Genomic DNA, 22,262 nt, shown 5'->3' on the forward strand with positions numbered 1-22,262 from the left:
AATATTTTCGCTGTCTGATTCTGTTGTTCTCACTGCAGGACATATCCTTTTGTGCTTTGGCAGCTTTTCTGCGCCTGCGATTCTTATCACATTTAGTATGTGAATTCTCAGAAATGGCTGGAGCTAGGAACTCAGCAGTCCGAGCAGGTTGCACATTGTCAGTGTGGCTCCCTTGTTCATTATTACACTCAGATGTAAATAACACTGGCATTAACTCATAAACCCATTCATCAGGTGCTTCAAGTAAGGTCCAGAATGCAAGCAGATGATCAATCATGTCACTCAAGCTGAGAAAGGTCAACATCACAGCAGTGCCATTGTTTGCTAGAAATCTGTGAGGTGTTCTTGAGTGTGGATCAAAAACTCCATATTTATCATCATCTCTAAACAAAGCTATTGTTGTGCTACCTACAGTTAGCAGCGCAAACGTTACATCATTTGACAAACAATGCAGTCTTTCAGAAAGCTGTAGAAAGTCCATGCCATCAGGTCCATCTTGCCTAAAATAACCATACCGTGACGGGCACTTCTCAATATGATACATCTGTCCATAGATCTCAACACTATCAGGTAATTCATCAAGAGCCAAGTGGTCGGGTGCTTCATTGCCTCTCGCGCTCAACCTTACCAGTGCTTCACTGTACATCAAGTTACCCTTTAGCAAAACGTAGTCAAGATCATCACTGTTGAGCTCAGTTCTGTAATGGAGAGTTGCCAGAAATACCAGGGAATTGCAGGTGCACTGCTTGTTACTGTTGTTCCCATACCTTACATGACGTTGGCTATGAGTTGCTTGAACACATGTGATGGCTCTCTGCTCCATGTTCATGCGGGAAACACTAGTTACCTCATTTACCTGTTCTCTCTCATTCAAGTCACTCTGGTCTAATGAAGACTGATGTGGTTCAACTTCAGAGAGGTCCAACTTACGCCAACGTCTCTTTTGAGCCTCTGAGCGACGGCCTTTCCTTGGCATGTTTCAAAATGCTACAATCTTCGCTTAATATAGTTGTACAAAGTATTGTTTATCAGATTATACAATAGCACTTACTGTTCTACTCACAGGTTACTTAATGAACTTAATCCAAGTATACAAAGACAGGTGAGATTAAATGTCAATAAACTCAATATCCAAACACTAGTATTTATTTCAGTGGTTTATTACAATAATTAGTGGGACCAAAAATGAAATGTTGCTAAGCAAAGAATTAAAACTAATTGATTAGAATATGCTTGACACCCAATAAATAACAAGCTGGCTGTCAAAAGTACAAAATGACAATTTTCACCTTCACACACAATATTTACTTCAGTTTAATTATTAAATTATGAAACTACCCTCAATTTTATCTTAATGCATATTTTGTTTATCAATGGCAATTGTGAATATGGCACTGGAACTGTTAAGTAGAGGTAACACTTGATGACACTGATGAAGAATGAGAGGAAGCCCTTGAGATGATCAGTTTTATGAAGATCTAGGATGGAATCTCAAAGTCCTCACACAGCTCAGGTTCAGTCTTGCAGCACAGGCCAGGTCTAAAAGTAGGTATAACAGCAAAAACAACTTTGACAGGTATTATTCAAATATATAAACGTTTCACAGGTATGTATAATTCACAGTAATAGTTCTGTATGTGAATAGTTCACAATTCACAATGGGCAATTCTTATAGGAAAGTCTCAATATTATTCAAAGTAGTATTCAGAAAAAGATTCCCGTTCAAAATGGTTCAGAATATGATTCAAAGGGGGTTTCAGTCTCAAAATGGTTCAGAATTCAAAGGAGGTTTCAGTCTGAAAATGATTCAGAATTTAAAGGCGGTTTCAGTCTCAAAATGGTTCAGAATTCAAAGGCGGTTTCAGTCTCACTCTCAAAATGGTTCAGAATTCGAAGGAGGTTTCAGTCTCAAAATGGTTCAGAATAGGATTCAAAGGAGGTTTCAGTCTCAAAATGGTTCAGAATTTAAAGGCGGTTTCAGTCTCAAAATGGTTCAGAATTCAAAGGAGGTTTCAGTCTCAAACAGTAATAGTTCTGTATGTGAATAGTTCACAGGTAGTTCTCGTTCAGGGTGGGATTCAGAGTCTCAATATGATATGATGCAAAGGGGGTTTCAATCTCAAAAGAGTTCAGTAAATCAATCAAATCTCAATCAATCAATCAATCTCAAAAGGAGTCAAGAGTATAGTATGTGCACTCAGATATGTTCTCAGGAAGTGTTAGGTTCTTGTCGTAGATATGTTTGCAGGTAGGCGTTAGTGGGATATGAGTGCAGTGCAGTGCAGTGCAGTGTAGTGCAGGGTGCTGCAGACGATGACAGGCAGCGTCACAAGTGACACGCAGACACCACTTTGACAGGGCTGGTCTGGAACAAGCCTAAAAGGCAAACAAAAAAGAAATAAAAAACATGTTACACACTTCCAAACAACATTGCTGCTTTCTTGGTTCTATCAATTTTAATGATAGGTTGGTTTTAATGACGTAGGATGAATTAAGCGAAGGGAGCAAAGAAAACAAATACAAAATTCAGCTGTATATTATACTGTTCAGGACCAGACTTTGTAGGCAGCTGCACATTAGATTGTCTGTCGTCACCCTTAGATTTACTGTATGTGATGGTTAATTGTTAAAGAAAAGTTTGGACACATTTGTAGTTGTCGATGCCGATATGGTAGGCACTTAAGAATATGGAGGACTGAGCATTCTGACATCAAGACAAGCAACCTGCAAATCAACTAGTTTAACTAGCTTGCTAGTTCTGTCATTCAAATTGCCTCCATAGGTTACAGTAGGTCTACACCAAATCAGTGAAGTAGCTATTTTGCTTCCCTATCAAGTAAAACACAATTTACATGTTTGTGTAAGCAAAAAAAGTGTAAGCAAGCAGCATAACTGGTCTAGCAGTAAAAAAGTACTAAAAAGACATACCTTAAAAGTCTACAGCACAGCAAGGGAAGACAGGATGGGAGATGGGAGTCTTGAGATGCAGTATTTCTTTGGCAAAGACTGCCGGAGCACAAGGGAAGGTGGAGATGGAGGAAGTCTTTAAAAAGGAAATTGCGTTCTGTTGTGAATAAAGAAAATTGTGTGAAACTGTGACCACTGCTATAACATTACAATGCAACACAATTATGTTAAATTAACAAAATGCAGCACAACCTCTCATCTGTGTGACCAAGTAGTACCTTTAGGTTAAATAGCATAACATGTACTCGACACAAATATTAGGGGCACACTTAAAAATAAGTCTGTAACTGTAAAAAGACATACCTTAAAAGTTTGCAGCACAGCAAGGGAAGACAGGATGGGAGATGGGAGTCTTTAGATGTAGTATTTCTGTGGCAGACTGCCGCTGCACAAGGGAAGGTGGAGATGGAGGGAGTCTTTATTGCTTTCTGTTTTGAATAAAGAAAATTGTATGAAACCGTGACCACTGCTATAACATTACAATGCAACACAATTATGTTAAATTAACAAAATGCAGCACAACCTCTCATCTGTGTGACCAAGTAGTACCTTTAGGTTAAATAGCATAACATGTACTCGACACAAATATTAGGGGCACACTTAGAAATAAGTCTAACATTATATTCAGAAAAGAATTGGGCCAGTATGTTGATAGGCTAAAAATTTCTAGATAAGTCTATTATTTTTCCGCCACCATAAAGTTAGAAAATGTGTGATAGCATTGGATTCAGGGTAGATTTTTGTGTTTTATCATCCTGTTGTCCATTGCCCATATGCCTATGGAGATTCATATTACGGGCATGTTGGCAAAATCTAGCCGGCCTTAGGTCATGTAACGTTAACGTCCTAGTTCAAGGCATACCGTCGCTTCCGTGTGGCGTTAACGTTAACCCTTTCATTTCGGTCGCGGTTTTGCGTTGTGTCCCTTACCTTTCTGTGTTGCTGCAGTGTTTTAGCATAAACTAACGTTATTGATAGTTTCCAAATGTCAGACTTCGAGTCAACTACTACTACCTGACAAACTGTGGGGCATAGTTCATAGACGTTGTTTTTCACAACACATACGTCGAATAAAAGTGATAAAGAATGTCACACAAAGTGCATGTCTAGTTAGAGTAGATAATAGCTAGACCTGTTAGTTGGCCAAGTTAGCTGCCAAACTTCATTCCAAGACAACGTAACGTTAGGACCTAGCGAACAATGTAGTGCTAGCTACGTTTCCATAATTTCCAAACGGCAGACTTTACCAGTCAACTACAACGTTACTACTAACGTTACCCGACCAATTGTGGGACATAATTCATAGACGTTGTTTATGTGATAATGAATGTCACACAAAGTACATGTCTATTTAAAGTAGATAATAGCTAGGCATAACGTTAGTTAGCCACGTTAGCAGCCACACTTCAGCTTCTACCTCAGATAGCGAGCAACGTAACGTTATCGATAATTGTCACATGACAGACGTTGAGTCAGCTAGCGTTATGGTAGCTGCTACTACCCTACCAATTGTCGGAAACAATTCCTAAACATTGTTTTTGACAACATATACGTCGAATAAAAGTGATAAGATTAAAGTAATTAACGTGGTCGTTAAGGTTAACGGTAGACTAGTGCTAGGTCCTAGCTCGAAAGTTAACGTTAGCTAGTCGCGTACCAGGGTCATTTAAGCTATCGATAAAAAGGACGCTGTTAACCTTACCAAAATACCTATTATTAGGCGGTGGGCCGAAGCCGCGTATCTGTTCAATTTTGAAAAACGAGAGATGGACTACTTGTTTTTTTACTATTCAGTAGGATACATTTATTTTAAGCGATATGCCACTTGTTGCCACTGACGTTCGTGACGCAGAAACGTGAAATATTAGTTTTATTAAGTCTTAGTGGTTCAGGCGAACGCTGTGGTCGCCAATGTCAATCTACCAATAGGATAGTACGATATACTGACATACGAATATGACAAGCCTATCAGATTTGGCTATACGAATCAGCTGTTGGACAACAACATACAAACTTTTTTAGCAGCCGTCCGACATGGCTACCTGAGCATGGACATTGCCAAAGAGGACTGGTTTTGTGGGGTAAGTATCTTTGATAGGTCCTATATTATATATTTATCCCATGTTGGTTTCGTAGACAGCGATGGTCAAATGTGTTTTTGTCAATGTAACGGCAATCTTGGTTAATTAAGGTTTGCCTTCTTGGTAGGCTAATGCTTGTTGCTAGCTTGTCGAGCTAAGACTGTGTTTAGGTACATTGATTTTGAACTCCTCCGTGTACAAGACGTCTGCGATTACTTTAAAATGCAGTTGTTGTTAACACGGAACGATCCATTTTGTTAGTGTCTGTTAACTTCCTTAAAATTGGCAGGCTGTATTGACAAGATGGCTATTTACTTGCCACATGCGGTAGGCTATATGTGCGGTATAGAACTTTTGACGTAAGTGACAGTGTTACAAATCAAGTAGCAGTGCTAAACCTTATGTCAGTGTTGCATGCAAGAAAAGAAACAAATTTGACTTGCTTCGGAATGTCGCAATACATCATACTTTCATAAAATCATGCAACATACTCTACCGTGTCTGTGGACATTGTTATTTGCAAAGCCGGGGTGCTGGATAAACAAATGGCATGCGTGCGACATAAGAAAAGTGCTTTAGTGTTGCTTTAAAATGTCCCCTAATATGAGATTTGCCACTAATTGCCATTTATTTTCTCATTTACAGGGCAAGTTGAATTCAACATTGACGTTAACACAAACATTCATTTTAATGTTTCATCTTTGATAGCAAACTTTGGTTACATTTTCTTTCAATAAATCTCTCCACTTTTGGGCTCTAGTCTTTGTATCTTGGTTTTATTTGTGAAATGGCAGTAGAAGTCTCTGTGGTAGCCACTGTTGTCTGGAATAGCCTTTGATTCCTGGCTGTTCAAATTAAATCTCTGCACTGCCTCTTCTGCAACAACACTCTTTACAGGCAAGGTCTTTCCAGAGAAACACTGACTTAATGAATTTATCCCAATTTAAAGCTGTAAATGGGCTTATTGATATTTGGTATTATTGGCTTATCAACTTCCACTACAGGCATGCAGCAGTTCATGGTTGTAGATGATGTAGGTACCATGTGCCTAAAGAGCCTACTACCTGACTTTTTCATGACGTGATGGATGTATAAAACTCCAAAATGTATGGAAAACGTTTATTAGTGTTAGTGCAAAGAAACAGAACAACCATCATACATTATGCTGTAAACGTTACTTCTACACCCATACTTGTTTAATTTAGCCTACAGCCTTTTTTTCCATCAAGTTGAGTAAAGAGTTCAAAAGCCTAAAAATTACCCAAATATTCCACATTTCACGTTGGAAAGGAAAATGTTCAGAGAGGGACTTAACTCCAAATAAAGACTGCTTGCACAAACATATTCAGCGGGCAAGTGATCAGGTTGCAGTACACCGCCGAAGCCATGGGTGTAAGTTGGCTGGAGATGGCTACGAAGTGTAGTGGATGTCACTGCCACCAGGTCCAGAGGCTGTACTGGCACTTGTACACTGTGGGTACAAAAAAAATGTACTAAGGGTAGATGTACATGCAAAAGATCTGCCATGTACAGACCTATGCCAGTGCTCAATGTGTGAGAACAGGTAAAGCAATGACTAGAGTGGCATTCTCCTGAATGATGTTCACCTCTTGAACTATTAGCTCTGTTTATTTGGTTATCAAATATCTGTTAATTAAATCTTTTTTACAATGTCTCTTCATGCATGCAACACTGACATAAGGTTTAGCACTGCTACTTAATTTGTAAGACTTGTCACTTACGTCAAAAGTTCTATACTGCACATAGCCTACCGTATGTGCCAATTATATAGCCATCTTGTCAATACAGCCTGCCAATTTTAAGGAAGTTAACAGGCACTGTAACAAAATAGATCGTTCCGTGTTAACAACAACTGCATTTTAAGGTAATCGCAGACGTTTTGTACACGTTTTGTTCAAAATCAATGTACCTAGACAGTTTTAGCTCGACAAGCTAGCAACAAGCATTAGCCTACCAAGAACGCAAACCTTAATTAACTAAGATTGCCGTTACATTGACTAAACACATTTGACCATCGCTGTATACGAAACCAACATGGGATAAATATATAATAGGCTATATCAAAGATACTTACCCCACAAAACCAATCCTCTTCGGCGATGTCCATACTCAGGTAGCCATATCGGACGGCTGCTAAAAAAGTGTGTATGTTGTTGTCCAACAGCTGATTCGTATAGCCAAATCTGATAGGCGTGTAATATTCGTATGTCAGTATTGTACTATGCTATTGGTAGATTGACATTGGGGACCACAGCGTTCGCCTGTACCACTAATAGTTAATAAAACTAATATTTCTAGTTTCTGCGTCACGAACGTCAGTGGCAACAAGTGGCATATCGTTTAAAATAAATGTATCCTACTGAATAGTAAAAAAACAAGTAATCCATCTCTCATTTTTCAAAGTTGAACAGATACGCGGCTTCGGCCCACCGCCTATATGTTAACGTTGAGAGAATAACACTTACGTTTGTGGTACTGTGAAAAGTCCCGGTAAGTTCAGGGCGACGTTTTTGAAGGCTCCAAACTTGACAGAGGCGACGAGACACTCACTCAGCTTAGGTAGCAGTGCAACAAGAATAAAGTTAGTGGAGTAGACGAGGGATTCCAAGGCAAGCTGTCAAGCGCGAGACTGACTGAAGCGACGTCATTGACTGAAGAACATGGGTAGGTTTGGTCAAGTCAGACCACTTAATGCACAACAGAGTTGATCCAAAAAGCTTTAAAATAAACAAAATAGTAAAGTAATAATAATAATAACATCAATAATAATGGGATTAAAATAAAGTAAAATAAAATAAAACAATTGTCAGCAATCAAAATGATGGTAGTTTAAATCGACAAAAAGAAAATGATATAGGCCTAGTGTATTATACAATAATAAAATCAAATTGAAGGCTGGGCAGTTAAAATAAACAAGGAACATTATCAGAGAATATTGAAGGCTAAGGAAAAAAGTGTGATCGCACTTCTTAGTTCCAGTGAGTAATCTAGCAGCAGCATTCTGAACAATTTGCAATCGCTACAGAACAGTTGGGCAAACCAAAATAAAGTAATAATAAGTAATAAAGTAAATAAGTAATAAATGCATAATGAATGCGACTAGAGAAGGCTGAAGCAGAGCAAAATATTGCACTTGATGCCAACTTTAAACACTCCAGCAGACAGTTTGGAAGTGAACATATATTGTTATAGGCCTACTTATGAAAGTGTTGTTTAAGAGTTGTAGGGGTAGATTAGGCGAATACGACATTATCTGACTTTATCAAACCGTCTACAGCTGCCTGAACCGGCAGATCTTGTCAGTCAGATGGACTCAGAGTTCATCTTGAATGCACCTATTGACACTATGTTCCAACAAGCAGTAGACAAAAATGAAATAGTAAAAGATCAAATTATGATTCAGCATGTTATTTTAAACGACTATCTTCTCCAATTTCTACATTACCAGTCCTACAATTTCTTTTTTCCCTTGATATTTCACTCAAAATCCTGCAGATGGTGTGTGTAAATTGAAGTTTCTTTCTTTAAATTCTTTTAATTCTACCTTAATTTTACGACAGTAAACCAGGTATTCCTAAATCACCTATTTAGCTAGCTATAGTGTTGAACTCGAGCATGAGCAGATATTCCTGCTGATTTAAGTCTGGTTTAAGTGAACAAGAAGCAGATGTGGCTAACTCAGGTACGTAGAATAGCTTTAGCCTCATGTTAAAGTTGACACTACTTCTAACAAGGTTTAATCATGTTGGTTGTTATGTTGGTTGCTAGGTTGTCATTGTGAATATGGTTGCTAGGCTTTTGCTAGGGTACTTTAGGTGGTTGCTAGGGTACTTATAGTGGTTGCTATGCTGATTGCCAGGTTAATCATGTTGGTTGCTAGGTTGTCATTGTGGTTGTTGCTAGGGTACATGAGGTGGTTGCTGGGCTGTTCCTAGGTTAGTTGTGGTGGTTGCTATGCTGGTTCCTAGGATAATCTCATTGATTGCTATATTGGTTGCTAGGTTGTAACTGGGGAAGTGGTTGCTAGGCTTTTGCTAGGGTATTTGACATGGTTGCTAGGCTGTTGCTGGGGTATTTGAGGTGGTTTCTAGGCTGTTGCTAGGGTAGTTTTGGTGGTTAGTATGCTGGTTGCTAGGTTAATCTCAGACCTCTGAAGTTCGCCTACAAAAAAGCTGCCATCTTTGACATCCGGTATCTTGCGACTTTTCCTATGGGAAAATAACATGGGGATTTTGAATTATCACACCTGTTAAACTCTTGCGGGGATGAAAAGGTCTGAAATGCAGACGTTTTCCTGAACACACTTTTGTCCTCTGCCTTCGAGTGGAGACTGTGATCTCCGGTACGTAAAGGCAGCACACTTAGATTTTTGCTACCCCAGAGCTAACTTGCAATGCAACTTGCCATAGGTAGTTAGATTCAATTAACTATTGGATCTCCTTATATGGGCAAAGATGGACGTTTTGGTTCTTTTTTGTAGGTGAACTTCAGAGGTCTATTGGTTGCTAGGTTGTAACTGCGGAAGTGGTTGCTAAACTGTTGCTAGGGTATTTGACATGGTTGCTATGCTGTTGCTAGGGTACTTGAGGTGGTTGCTAGGCTGTTGCTAGGTTAGTTGTGGTGGTTGCTATGCTGTTGCTAGGGTACTTGAGGTGGTTGCTAGGCTGTTGCTAGGTTAGTTGTGGTGGTTGCTATGCTGGTTGCTAGGTTAAACTCATTGGTTGCTATATTGGTTGCTAGGTTGTAACTGTGGAAGTGGTTGCTAGGCTGTTGCTAGGGTATTTGACATGATTGCTAGGCTGTTGCTAGGGTACTTGAGGTGGTTGCCAGGCTGTTGCTAGGGTAGTTATGGTGGTTGCTATGCTGGTTGCTAGGGTACTTGAGGTGGTTGCTAGGCTGTTGCTAGGTTAGTTGTGGTGGTTGCTATGCTGGTTGCTAGGTTAAACTCATTGGTTGCTAGGTTGTAACTGTGAAAGTGGTTGCTAGGCTGTTGCTTGGGTACTTGAGGTGGTTGCCAGGTTGTTGCTAGCGTAGTTATGGTGGTTGCTATGCTGTTGCTAGGTTGTAACTGTGGAAGTGGTTGCTAGGCTGTTGCTAGGGTATTTGACATGGTTGCTAGGCTATTGCTAGGGTACTTGAGGTGGTTGCTAGGCTGTTGCTAGGGTAGTTATGGTGGTTGCTATGCTGTTGCTAGGGTACTTGAGGTGGTTGCTAGGCTGTTGCTAGGTTAGTTGTGGTGGTTGCTATGCTGGTTGCTAGGTTAAACTCATTGGTTGCTAGGTTGTAACTGTGGAAGTGGTTGCTAGGCTGTTACTAGGGTATTTGACATGGTTGCTATATTGGTTGCTAGGTAGATGAGGTTTAATAGTTGGAATGACTAAACAGTTAAATACGTGGATAGTTTAAATCAGTGTTTTTCAACCACTGTGCCGGGGCACACTAGTGTGCCGTGAGAGATCATCAGGTGTGCCGCAGAAAATTACCCAAATGTCACTCACTGGTCCAGAAAAGCAACTGTTGCATAAAGAATTTATAATCACATGCTCTCATTGATTGTATGATTGCACTATTTGTGTTATGCAGGCATTGTACAACAGGGCCCCCATATCCAGTATTCACAGAATCATCACATATCCAGTTCATAACAACAATTAAATTATAGATATAGTCACCTACAAATGAAACAGAGGGCGCTTGTTTTATTGAGCAGGTCTTGCATAGAAGCCATAATAAGGCCGTATCTGTGTATTATTTAAAATTTTAGGCTATGGTATGTGTATTTTTTCTTCACACAGGATGTTAGTGTGCCGTGAGACATTTTAAGTGTGAAAAGTGAAAAGGTTGAAAAACACTGGTTTAAATGGTTAAATTATTTGCGAGGTAGATGAGGTTTAATGTAGTTGGAATGCCTGAACAGTTAAATAGGTGGATAGTTTAAATGGTTAAATTATTTGAAAGGTAGATGAGGTTTAATATAGATGGAATGACTGAACAGTTAAATAGGTGGATAGTTTAAATGGTTAAATTATTTGCTAGGTAGATGAGGTTTAATATAGTTGGAATGACTGAACTGGGTAGATGAGGTTTAATATAGTTGGAATGACTGAACAGTTAAATAGGTGGATAGTTTAAAAGGTTAAATTATTTGCTAGGTAAATGAGGTTTAATATAGTTGGAATGACTGAACAGTTAAATAGGTGGATAGTTGAAATGGTTAAATTATTTAATATGGAATTATTGTAGCGAAGACTTATTTGGAAACAGTTGTGGACAGAGGAAACAGTTGAACAGAATGTGTAGTCTTAATAGAATGAGACTGTATGCTTAAAGCCTGATAAACTTACAGTTGATGCAGGTGGCCTGGCCACCTGCCACAAGATTCTAATTGCTGTGATGTCATAAAGGCCCAATGTTAAGTCTATGGGGAAATTTTGAATAGTTTTTAATTAATAGTTTAAAAAGTATAAAAGTTACAAAGGTGAAAAATACAAAGCCCACATGTCATAAGTAAGACCTACGTAACATAGTTTGAATGAAGTTTCTACGTTAAACGGTTGAAGCTGCATTAAGTGCGTTAGAAGAAGAATAATAATAAGAAGAAGCCTAGGAAGAACAGTACAGTGCATTTCCATGCACTGTAATAAGAAGAAGCCTAGGAAGAACAGTAGAGTGCATTTTCATGCACTCTAACTAGAAAAGCATTTCCTGAAGGAAATACAGTGCATGAAAATGCAAAAATATGATGAGTTCATATGGTTAAATTATTTGCTTGGTAGATAAGGTTTAATATAGTTGGAATGACTGAACAGTTAAATAGGTTGATAATTGAAATGGTTAAATTATTTAGGCAGATAGTTGACGATAACTAACAGTTGGAATGGCTCCAATGTTTGCTAGTAGTTATGCTAACTATATTAAAGATAATAATGTTAACCAAGTAACTATGCTAACTAGCATGCTAACAATGTCAAAATGTTAACTATGCTAACCATATGACTTAGCTAACCTAGCTAATCATTTTTATTAGTTATGATAACTATGCTAATTAACATGTTAACATGTTAATTATGTTAACCATGTGACTTAGCTAACTTAGCTAATCATTTTTAGCAGTTTTGAAAAAAATGCTAACTAGCATGCTAACATGTTAGCATGCTAACTATGTTAACCATGTGACTTAGCTAACTTAGCTAATCATTTTTAGCAGTTTTGATAAAAAATGCTAACTAGCATGCTAACATGCTAGCATGCTAACTATGCTAACCATGTGACTTAGCTAACTTAGCTAATCATTTTTAGCAGTTTTGCAAAAAATGCTAACTAGCATGCTAACATGCTAGCATGCTAACTATGCTAACCATGTGACTCAGCTAACTTAGCTAATCATTTTTAGTAGTTTTGCTAAAAATGCTAACTAGCATGCTAACATGCTAGTATGTTAGCATGCTAACTATGCTAACCATGCTAACTAGCTACAGTGGGTAGGAGTCATAGTTGATGACAAGTAACAGTTACAATGGCTGAACAGTTAAAAAGTTCAGTAGTTTAAAGGGTTAAATTGTTTAACAGTGAAATATTGTAGTGAGGACTTTTATTTTGAAACAGTTTTTGGCAGAGGAAGCAGTTGGACAGGATGTGTAGTCTTAATAGGGCCAGTTTGTATGCTTAAAGCCTGAGACTGGCAGTTGATGCAGCTGGCCCGAACACCTGCCATAGGATTCTAATTGCTTAACGGCAGTCTTAATAGAGCCATATGGTATGCTTAAAGCCTGAGACAGAGTATATAGTTTAAAAGTTAAATGTAGATAGTGTAATGGATGTTGATAGACAGAAAGTTGAATGGATGTTGATAGGCAGATTGTTTAATGGATGTTGATGGATAGTTCAATGGGTGGATGAGTGAATGGTTTGAAGAGGATGAATGGATAGAAAGTTGGATGAAATGTGTCTTATATCCTTGTAGAATGGAGAGACAGAGAGAGTTGGTCTAGTTCAGTAGAAAGCAGTTGATACAGGTGCAATCAGTTGAACTGATTCTTTGATGGGGCCTAGATGAGCAGCTGGAAGATGATACCAGGTGCAAATCAAGTTAATTAGTCCATTGTGATGTCATCAGCCCATGTTAAGTCTATGGGGAAATTTTGAGTAGTTTTTAATTATTAGTTTAAAAAGTATAAAAGTTACAAAGATGAAAAATACAAAGCCCACATGTCATAAGTAAGACCTACGCAACGCAGTTTGAATGAAGTTTCTACATTAAACGGTTGAAGCTGCATTAACTGCGTTAGAAGAAGAAGAATAAGAAGAAGAAGAAGCCTAGGAAGAACAGTAGAGTGCATTTTCATGCACTCTAATAAGAAGAAGAAGCCTAGGAAGAACAGTAGAGTGCATTTTCATGCACTCTAACTAGAAAAGCATTTCCTTAAGGAAATACAGTGCATGAAAATGCAAAAAATATGATGTAAAATATCATACAGAGTAAAAACAAACTATATTGGTTGCTAGGTAGATGAGGTTTAATATAGTTGGAGTGACTGAACAGTTAAATAGGTGGATAGTTTATATGGTTAAATGATTTGCTTGGTAGATAAGGTTTAATATAGTTGGAATGATTGAACAGTTAAATAGGTGGATAATACTTAACTTAGTTAACTTAGCTAATGTTTTCCTTTTTAGTAGTTATGCTAACTAGCATGTTAGCAATGCTAACATGCTATTTATATTAACCAAGTGACTTAGCTAACCTAGCTAACCTAGCTAGTTATGCTAACTAGCATGTTAGCAATGCTAACATGCTAACTATATTAACCAAGTGACTTAGCTAACCTAGCTAATCATTTTTAGCAGTTTTGCTAACTATGCTAACTAGCATGCTAACATGCTAGCATGCTAACTATGCTAACCATGTGACTTAGCTAACTTAGCTAATCATTTTTAGCAATTTTGAAAAAAATGCTAACTAGCATGCTAACATGCTAGCATGCTAACTATGCTAACCATGTGACTTAGCTAACTTAGCTAATCATTTTTAGCAGTTTTGCTAAAAATGCTAACCAAGTTACTTAGCTAACTTAGCTAACTAGCTACAGTGGGTAGGAGTCATAGTTGATGACAAGTAACAGTTACAATGGCTGAACAGTTAAAAAGTTCAGTAGTTTAAAGGGTTAAATTGTTTAACAGTGAAATATTGTAGTGAGGACTTTTATTTTGGAACAGTTTTTGGCAGAGGAAGCAGTTGGACAGGATGTGTAGTCTTAATAGGGCCAGTTTGTATGCTTAAAGCCTGAGACTGGCAGTTGATGCAGGTGGCCCGAACACCTGCCATAGGATTCTAATTGCTTAACGGCTCTATTGTGATGTCATCAGCCCATGTTAAGTCTATGGGGAAATTTTGAGCAGTTTTTAATTAATAGTTTAAAAAGTATAAAAGTTACAAAGATGAAAAATACAAAGCCCACATGTCAGAAGTAAGACCTACGCAACGCAGTTTGAATGAAGTTTCTACGTTAAATGGTTGAAGCTGCATTAAGTGCGTTAGAAGAAGAATAATAAGAAGAAGAAGCCTAGGAAGAACAGTACAGTGCATTTTCATGCACTGTAACTAGAAAAGCATTTCCTGAAGGAAATATAGTGCATGAAAATGCAAAAAATATGATGTAAAATATCATACAGAGTAAAAACAAACTATATTGGTTCCTAGGTAGATGAGGTTTAATATAGTTGGAGTGACTGAACAGTTAAATAGGTGGATAGTTTATATGGTTAAATGATTTGCTTGGTAGATAAGGTTTAATATAGTTGGAATGATTGAACGGTTAAATAAGTGGATAATACTTAACTTAGTTAACTCAGCTAATGTTTTCATTTTTAGTAGTTATGCTAACTAGCATGTTAGCAATGCTAACTATGTTAACCATGTGACTTAGCTAACCTAGCTAATCATTTTTAGCAGTTTTGTAAAAAATGCTAACTAGCATGCTAACATGCTAGCATGCTAACTATGTTAACCATGTTACTTAGTTAACTTAGCTAATCATTTTTAGCAGTTTTGTAAAAAATGCTAACTAGCATGCTAACATGCTAACTATGCTAACCATGTTACTTAGCTAACTTAGCTATTCATTTTTAGCAGTTTTCTAAAAAATGCTAACTAGCATGCTAACTATGCTAACCATGTGACTTAGCTAACTTAGCTAATCATTTTTAGCAGTTTTGTTAAAAATGCTAACTAGCATGCTAACATGTTAGCATGCTAACATGCTAGTATGCTAAACTACGCTAACCATGCTAACTAGCTACAGTGGGTAGGAGTCATAGTTTATGACAAGTAACAGTTACAATGGCTAAACGGTTAAAAAGTTAAGTATTTTAAAGGGTTAAATTGTTTAACAGTGAAATATTATAGTGAGGACTTTTATTTTGAAACAGTTTTTGGCAGAGGAAGCAGTTGGACAGGATGTGTAGTCTTAATAGGGCCAGTTTGTATGCTTAAAGCCTGAGACTGGCAGTTGATGCAGCTGGCCCAAACACCTGCCATAGGATTCTAATTGCTTAACGGCAGTCTTAATAGAGCCATATTGTATGCTTAAAGCCTGAGACAGGATATATAGTTTAAAAGTTAAATGTAGATAGTGTAATGGATGTTGATAGACAGAAAGTTGAATGGATGTTGATAGGCAGATTGTTTAATGGATGTTGATGGATAGTTTAATGGGTGGATGAGTGAATGGTTTGAAGAGGATGAATGGATAGAAAGTTGGAGGAAATGTGTCTTATATCCTTGTAGAATGGAGAGACAGAGAGAGTTGGTCTAGTTCAGTAGAAAGCAGTTGATACAGGTGCAATCAGTTGAACTGGTTCTTTGATGGGGCCTAGATGAGCAGCTGGAAGATGATACCAGGTGCAAATCAAGTTAATTAGTCCATTGTGATGTCATCAGCCCATGTTAAGTCTATGGGGAAATTTTGAGCAGTTTTTAATTAATAGTTTAAAAAGTATAAAAGTTACAAAGATGAAAAATACAAAGCCCACATGTCATAAGTAAGACCTACGCAACGCAGTTTGAATGAAGTTTCTACGTTAAACGGTTGAAGCTGCATTAACTGCGTTAGAAGAAGAAAAATAATAAGAATAAGAAGAAGCCTAGGAAGAACAGTAGAGTGCATGCACTCTAATAAGAAGAAGCCTAGGAAGAACAGTAGAGTGCATTTTCATGCACTCTAATAAGAAGAAGAAGAAGCCTAGGAAGAACAGTAGAGTGCCTTTTCATGCACTCTAATAAGAATAATAATAAGAAGAAGAAGCCTAGGAAGAACAGTACAGTGCATTTTCATGCACTGTAATAACTAGAAAAGCATTTCCTGAAGGAAATACAGTGCATGAAAATGCCAAAAATATGATCTAAAATATCATACAGAGTAAAAACAAACTATATTGGTTGCTAGGTAGATGAGGTTTAATATAGTTGGAGTGACTGAACAGTTAAATAGGTGGATAGTTTATATGGTTAAATGATTTGCTTGGTAGATAAGGTTTAATATATTTGGAATGATTGAACGGTTAAATAGGTGGATAATACTTAACTTAGTTAACTTAGCTAATGTTTTCATTTTTAGTAGTTATGCTAACTAACATGCTAACTATGTTAACCATGTGACTTAGCTAACCTAGCTAATCATTTTTAGCAGTTTTGCTAACTATGCTAACTAACATGCTAACATGCTAGCATGCTAACTATGCTAACCATTTTACTTAGCTAACTTAGCTAATCATTTTTAACAGTTTAGCTAAAAATGGTAACTAGCATGCTAGCATGCTAACTATGCTAACCATGTGACTTAGCTAACTTAGCTAATCATTTTTAGCAGTTTTGCTAAAATGCTAACTAACATGCTAGCATGCTAACTCTGCTAACAATGTGACTTAGCTAACTTAGCTAATCATTTTTAGCAGTTTTGCTAAAATGCTAACTAACATGCTAACATGCTAGTATGCTAACATGCTAACTATGTTAACCATGCTAACTAGCTACAGTGGGTAGGAGTCATAGTTGATGACAAGTAACAGTTACAATGGCTGAACAGTTAAAAAGTTCAGTAGTTTAAAGGGTTAAATTGTTTAACAGTGAAATATTGTAGTGAGGACTTTTATTTTGAAACAGTTTTTGGCAGAGGAAGCAGTTGGACAGGATGTGTAGTCTTGTATGCTTAAAGCCTGAGACTGGCAGTTGATGCAGCTGGCCCGAACACCTGCCATAGGATTCTAATTCCTTAACGGCAGTCTTAATAGAGCCATATTGTATGCTTAAAGCAATTATGTATAACGTTACAAACTAGGGAAGGGATTTTATCAAATTCATGTTAGCTGATGTAATGCTTGGTGTAACGTTAGCAAAGTCGCTGTTCTTAGCTTCTAGCTTAGTGCTGAGCTACACCAGGCACGTAACTGAAGCGTTCCGTTCGCGTTGCGTCTGCTGCAACAATTAGCTTCCATTATAATCATTGGAAGTAGCTACACCAGACGTGACAGTGGGGCGTACGTTCAAAAAAAATAGACCATTCATCTAAGGGCTGAGCTACACCAGGCGTGTAACTGAAGCGTTCCGTTCGCGTTGCGTCTGCTGCAACAATTAGCTTCCATTATAATCAATGGAAGTAGCTACACCAGACGTGACAGTGGGGCGTACATTCGGAAAAAATAGACCATTCATCTAAAATGGATTTTACGCGTCGCGAACGGAGCGCTTCAGTTACGCGCCTGGTGTAGCTCATACCTAAAATGGATTTTACGCGTCGCGAACGGAACGCTTCAGTTACGCGCCTGGTGTAGTTCATACCTGACAGCGAAGCTACACCAGGCGCGTAACTGAAGCGTTCCGTTCGCGTTGCGTAAAATCCATTTTAGATGAATGGTCTATTTTTTCCGTTATTTGCAGTGCCTGCTGTAAACAGAAGGAAGGCACTTGCCCTACTGCTACTCTTACATCGAATAAATAGGAGGAAGGAGCGAATTTGGGTCCTTCATATAAATCGACGGAGGAAAGAACAAGGAGTATATCATCAATTAGCTGCAGAGTTGCGGTTAGACAGCGTCCTTCATCGGAGATTTTTTAGAATGACCCCACAACAACTGGATCACATCCTATCGATCATTGGCACACAACTCCAGAGACAAAACACAAACTACAGGGACTCTATTGAGCCTAAACAACGGCTTAGCGTAACTTTGAGGTAAGTCACTTTGAAGTGTCCAGAAATCAACAAGATGCATTTCAATTTATGTTAGGCAAAATATTTTAAATAAAAATGTATAGTCTCTGATGAATACATATGTTTTATTTATAACAGACATTAATAGTAATACAAATATTAATAACAACAATAATATTAATAATGACAACATGAAAATACATATTCAAAACAAGTATAGCTATAGGCTATAGAATAACTCAGTATGCAGGGTTTAGGAAAGTAGTAGGCCTACTCTACAGCTCAGTAAAGTGAGTGGCAGATAAGGGCGGAGTGCTGTCACCACCTTCCCCCCAGGTCTCCTCACTTCTTGTTCTTTGAACCATATATCTTTGTGCTGGATTGGATGAAGATTGAGTCATGGGATGGAAGGCTTGGGGCCTGTACTACGAAGGGAGCTTAACCTACCCAGATGTAACCCAGGGTTACTTTGTTAAACCAGGGTTGACAAAACCTGGTTATCTTAAGTGGTGTTAATCGGTACTACGACGCTGATTATGAAGTTGATTTGTTGAGCCGGGGTTAACCTGTGCGCATTCACATAAAAGGGGCGGGTTGCAGCGCAAGTCACCACTTTCAATGATGACGCGATCACCTTATTTTACAGATGAGGAATGCACAATTATTATGACAAGTTATGAGGAATTAAAACTCACTCTACGACAAAAATCAAATACGTCGGCAGTGAGCAAAGCAAGGCTGTTGGCAACGTATTACAGATCGGGTAGCCTAAATGCCTAAAAGTAAAGTTTTATTCCCACATGTTCTTCATGTGTTACGGAGGATTAGTAGCTTACGGAATGTCTGAAATGAGTTGAAATAATTAAACAGCCTAATTTGAGTTCATAGAAAGGCCTACAGATGCAGCCCAATTCAGAAGTGGGCATATAGATTACAGTAATAAGGATAATTGAATGTTTAAGTAGCCCCCATTGACTGATTTAGTGTAGCCTATGCCTAATCCTGTGAACATTTCAGATGCAACACCATTGCCAAACGCACATGGCAGCAGGTGAAAATGAAACACAAAAACATTATTCAGAATAGTAGGTTTATATAGTTATAGCTTGCATTAATATTTCTTAATTATGAAAACATGTAGGCCTAGCTTATAGCCTTCACTTGGCCTCTGTTTTACAAGAAACAGGTGTCTTCGAACACTACTGTAGGAGAAAAGGCACCGGAGTGTTTTACAGTAGCAGAGGAGTTGGCCATCGCAAATAATAGTGGAAGGCCGATTATGGAGGGGGTTGAGGGAGGCATTCGGTCGGATTCTGGTGCTGTGGAAATGTGTAGCCTTTGTGCAGGGTAGGCTACAGTAATATGACATTCAATTCAACAAGTTTGTTAAAATGGTGATTTGTATTTATTAGGCCTACTGTAGGCTATGTCCGATTTATTTTAGGCTATTCTTGCTCAGATGTTCAGCATACTGTAGGCCTATGTCCGATTTATTTTCGGACATACAGTATTCTTGCATCACCGATTGAATACATGAATGTCCACGCATCGCTATGAGACGTCTTCCTAGATCATCTGACAAAGATAACGAATTCCCTCGGCTGACAATCTATATCTTAATAGAGAATATCGTCCGGGTAGGCTATATATATTTTCTGGCGGTCTCTAAAACTCCTCGCCCTGCGAAGAGAGTCCCTCACGATTTGCGATCCAATGTCGCATGGATCATCCAGGTGCGCCGACACGTCTCGGGAGAAATTGTTAGTGTTAGTGTTAGTGGTGGTACTTATAAAGGGTGTGGTTAACGGAAACCTCGGGTTAACCAAGAACATAACCTGGTCGGAGCAGGTTTGAGATGCAGCGTAAATTGCCATGGCAGCATACCTCGGTTAAAACCTATCCACCTTTCGTAGTACGGGTTAATCGGGAAGTTACGCCACACGTGATCAAGTTACTCTCGAAGATACCCAGATAAGCCAGAAACCTCGCTTCGTAGTACAGGCCCTTGGTTGTGGTGGTATGGTTGTTGATCCCACTGCCTTATCACTGGACCTGGCCCCTGAGGAGTGAAGGAAGGCTGTGCGTGCTGGCTTGCTTGGTCCTGGTCATAAACACTCTGTAATGTTTCTAGTAGTGAAAGTTTTGCCCTTATCCTTCCCCTACCACTTAATTTATTCAAAGTAGGCACTAAGCTAAGAGCAAAGTAATACATTTCATCTTCCTCCTTTGGCACTTGAGGTTGTGCTGGTTGTGCTGGAGGTTCCTGGACCAAAGCTAGCAGCCTGTCTTCAAAGGCCACCGAAGCCCCCCTACGTGCAGAGGTTCTATCTCTACCAGCTGACTTTCTCTGGAAGTGCACTGATCTGGAATTAAATCTGGTGATGTTTCTTCCACGTCCTCCATTCCAACGCTCAAATCTATCGCCTCCAAAGAGTCATCACTGACAGGGTCCAGGCTGCTTCTTGAGCTATAACATAAAATTGAATAGGCAATGAATGAGGATGTTATGGTAAATCTAAGTTAATTAATGAATCTATTGATGTCAGTGAAAATGCACATTAAAGGTCTCATTCACTGAGAAACCGTTTAATACTTGTTACTTTCAAAATACTATAGCTCACTCCAAGTTGCATATGCATGCTGCACGTGAAAATGATCTTCTACCCCCATTGCCCGCATTAGCCAATGAAAGAAAATACACGGAAAAACTCCGAAGGGAAACTGATTATTCATGGCCTCGCCCACCTTGGCTTGTGACCGCCTACAGGAAGACTGGAAGATTTTGCGGCTAGGGGATTGTCTCTCTGCAGCTAGTAGGAGCTAACAGCAAGTTGCTAACATGGCGGAAAAAAATCGTGCCTGTGTTATGTGGCAATAACACATCAATGTTGCATGTCTTGCCTTAGAAACAAGAGTTGAGGAAGAAATGGTCCGGATTTATTGTTGGAACACCACCACCGAAGTAGTGCAACATTAGTTCTGTGTTCCAATCATTTCGACCACACTCACTGCCTACAGTTAGAAAGTGGTTTTGCATCGATATTCTGAAAACCTGGTTCTGTACCGTCATGACAAACTTTTCCACCTAACGTCTGTTACAAAATAGCATGTTCATATTTTTCACGTTAGCATGCATGAAAAGGGTACAAGCTAGGCTTAGGCTAGCCTATATTACAGGAAGCTACACCAGGCACGTAACTGAAGTGTTCTGTTCGTGTAAAATCAGAGAATGTCTAATAGGAAGGGCTCTGGTAAAATCCATAAGAGGAATGGTCTATTTTCCCGAACGTAGCCTACAGGCCACTAACACGCCAGGTGTAGCTACTTCCATTGATTAGGCCTATTGGAAGCTAATTGTTGCAGTACATAACGCGAACAGAAAGCTTCAGTTACGTGCCTGGTGTAGCTACACTCATAAGAAACTGACCACACTACCCAGAGATTTACCTTGTTTAACCTATAATCTTCTAACCTAAATGTTAAACCACAAATAATAATATTAGCAACAATATCTTATGCTCAACTAAGTACGGGTATTGTTCTAGTCTAAACAGGGAAAATCAAAAACACAATACCCGTGCACTATTAGGCTAAGTTGCTATCACTAGAGCTCAGGTATTTACACTTCAGTCTAATTTATGTCTTCTTGCCATTATTACATTGATCTTTGTAGGCCTACAATGATGTTTTGTTTGATTACTTGCTGTTTACTTAGTGTTTTTGTATGTCTTCCAGAGCACATCCTCATGTCAGGCTACACAGCTTTCTAGCCTACATTAGGTCATCACGTTAGAAGCAAAGGTTTGTGATCTAACTTTTATTGCTGTGCTAGTTCATTTCTAGTCTTTTTCTAGTAGGCTAATACAGGTTCTTATGTGCTCGTCAATATTTGGGAAAGTCAATTCATGGGTTTCTTCAGGTCACTTTCCACAGGTGTATAAAATCAAGCTCCTCGATTATGAATGCAGACTGCATGGTGCTTGAT

The 22,262-nt window shown here is 38.6% G+C and overlaps 3 long non-coding RNA genes across 3 annotated transcripts in view; 1 reads left to right on the top strand and 2 right to left on the bottom strand.

Annotated features, from left to right (window-relative positions):
• Positions 1 to 1,166: 1,166 nt before the first annotated feature.
• On the bottom strand, positions 1,167 to 3,342 carry LOC143121018 (uncharacterized). The gene is made up of 3 exons (XR_012986356.1): positions 3,271 to 3,342; positions 2,929 to 3,064; positions 1,167 to 2,376 (listed from the first exon to the last, which is right to left on the bottom strand). It is a non-coding gene; the product is annotated as an uncharacterized LOC143121018 (long non-coding RNA).
• Positions 3,343 to 4,700: 1,358 nt separating this feature from the next.
• LOC143121019 (uncharacterized) lies at positions 4,701 to 5,807 on the top strand. Its single transcript, XR_012986357.1, has 2 exons — positions 4,701 to 5,048; positions 5,694 to 5,807. It is a non-coding gene; the product is annotated as an uncharacterized LOC143121019 (long non-coding RNA).
• A 14,608-nt stretch (positions 5,808 to 20,415) lies between these two features.
• LOC143121020 (uncharacterized) overlaps positions 20,416 to 22,262 on the bottom strand; it is a 37,558-nt gene continuing 35,711 nt past the window's right edge. The window contains exon 3 of the long non-coding RNA XR_012986358.1: positions 20,416 to 20,744. This is a non-coding gene — a long non-coding RNA (uncharacterized LOC143121020). The remainder of the gene's footprint in view (positions 20,745 to 22,262) is intronic.

Source organism: Alosa pseudoharengus, unplaced genomic scaffold (genome assembly GCF_046254945.1).
Source record: "Alosa pseudoharengus isolate Yale_2024_CS ecotype anadromous, Long Island Sound unplaced genomic scaffold, YU_APseudo_1.1 YU_APseudo_1.1_scf_13, whole genome shotgun sequence".
Taxonomy (NCBI): Eukaryota; Metazoa; Chordata; class Actinopteri; order Clupeiformes; family Clupeidae; genus Alosa; species Alosa pseudoharengus.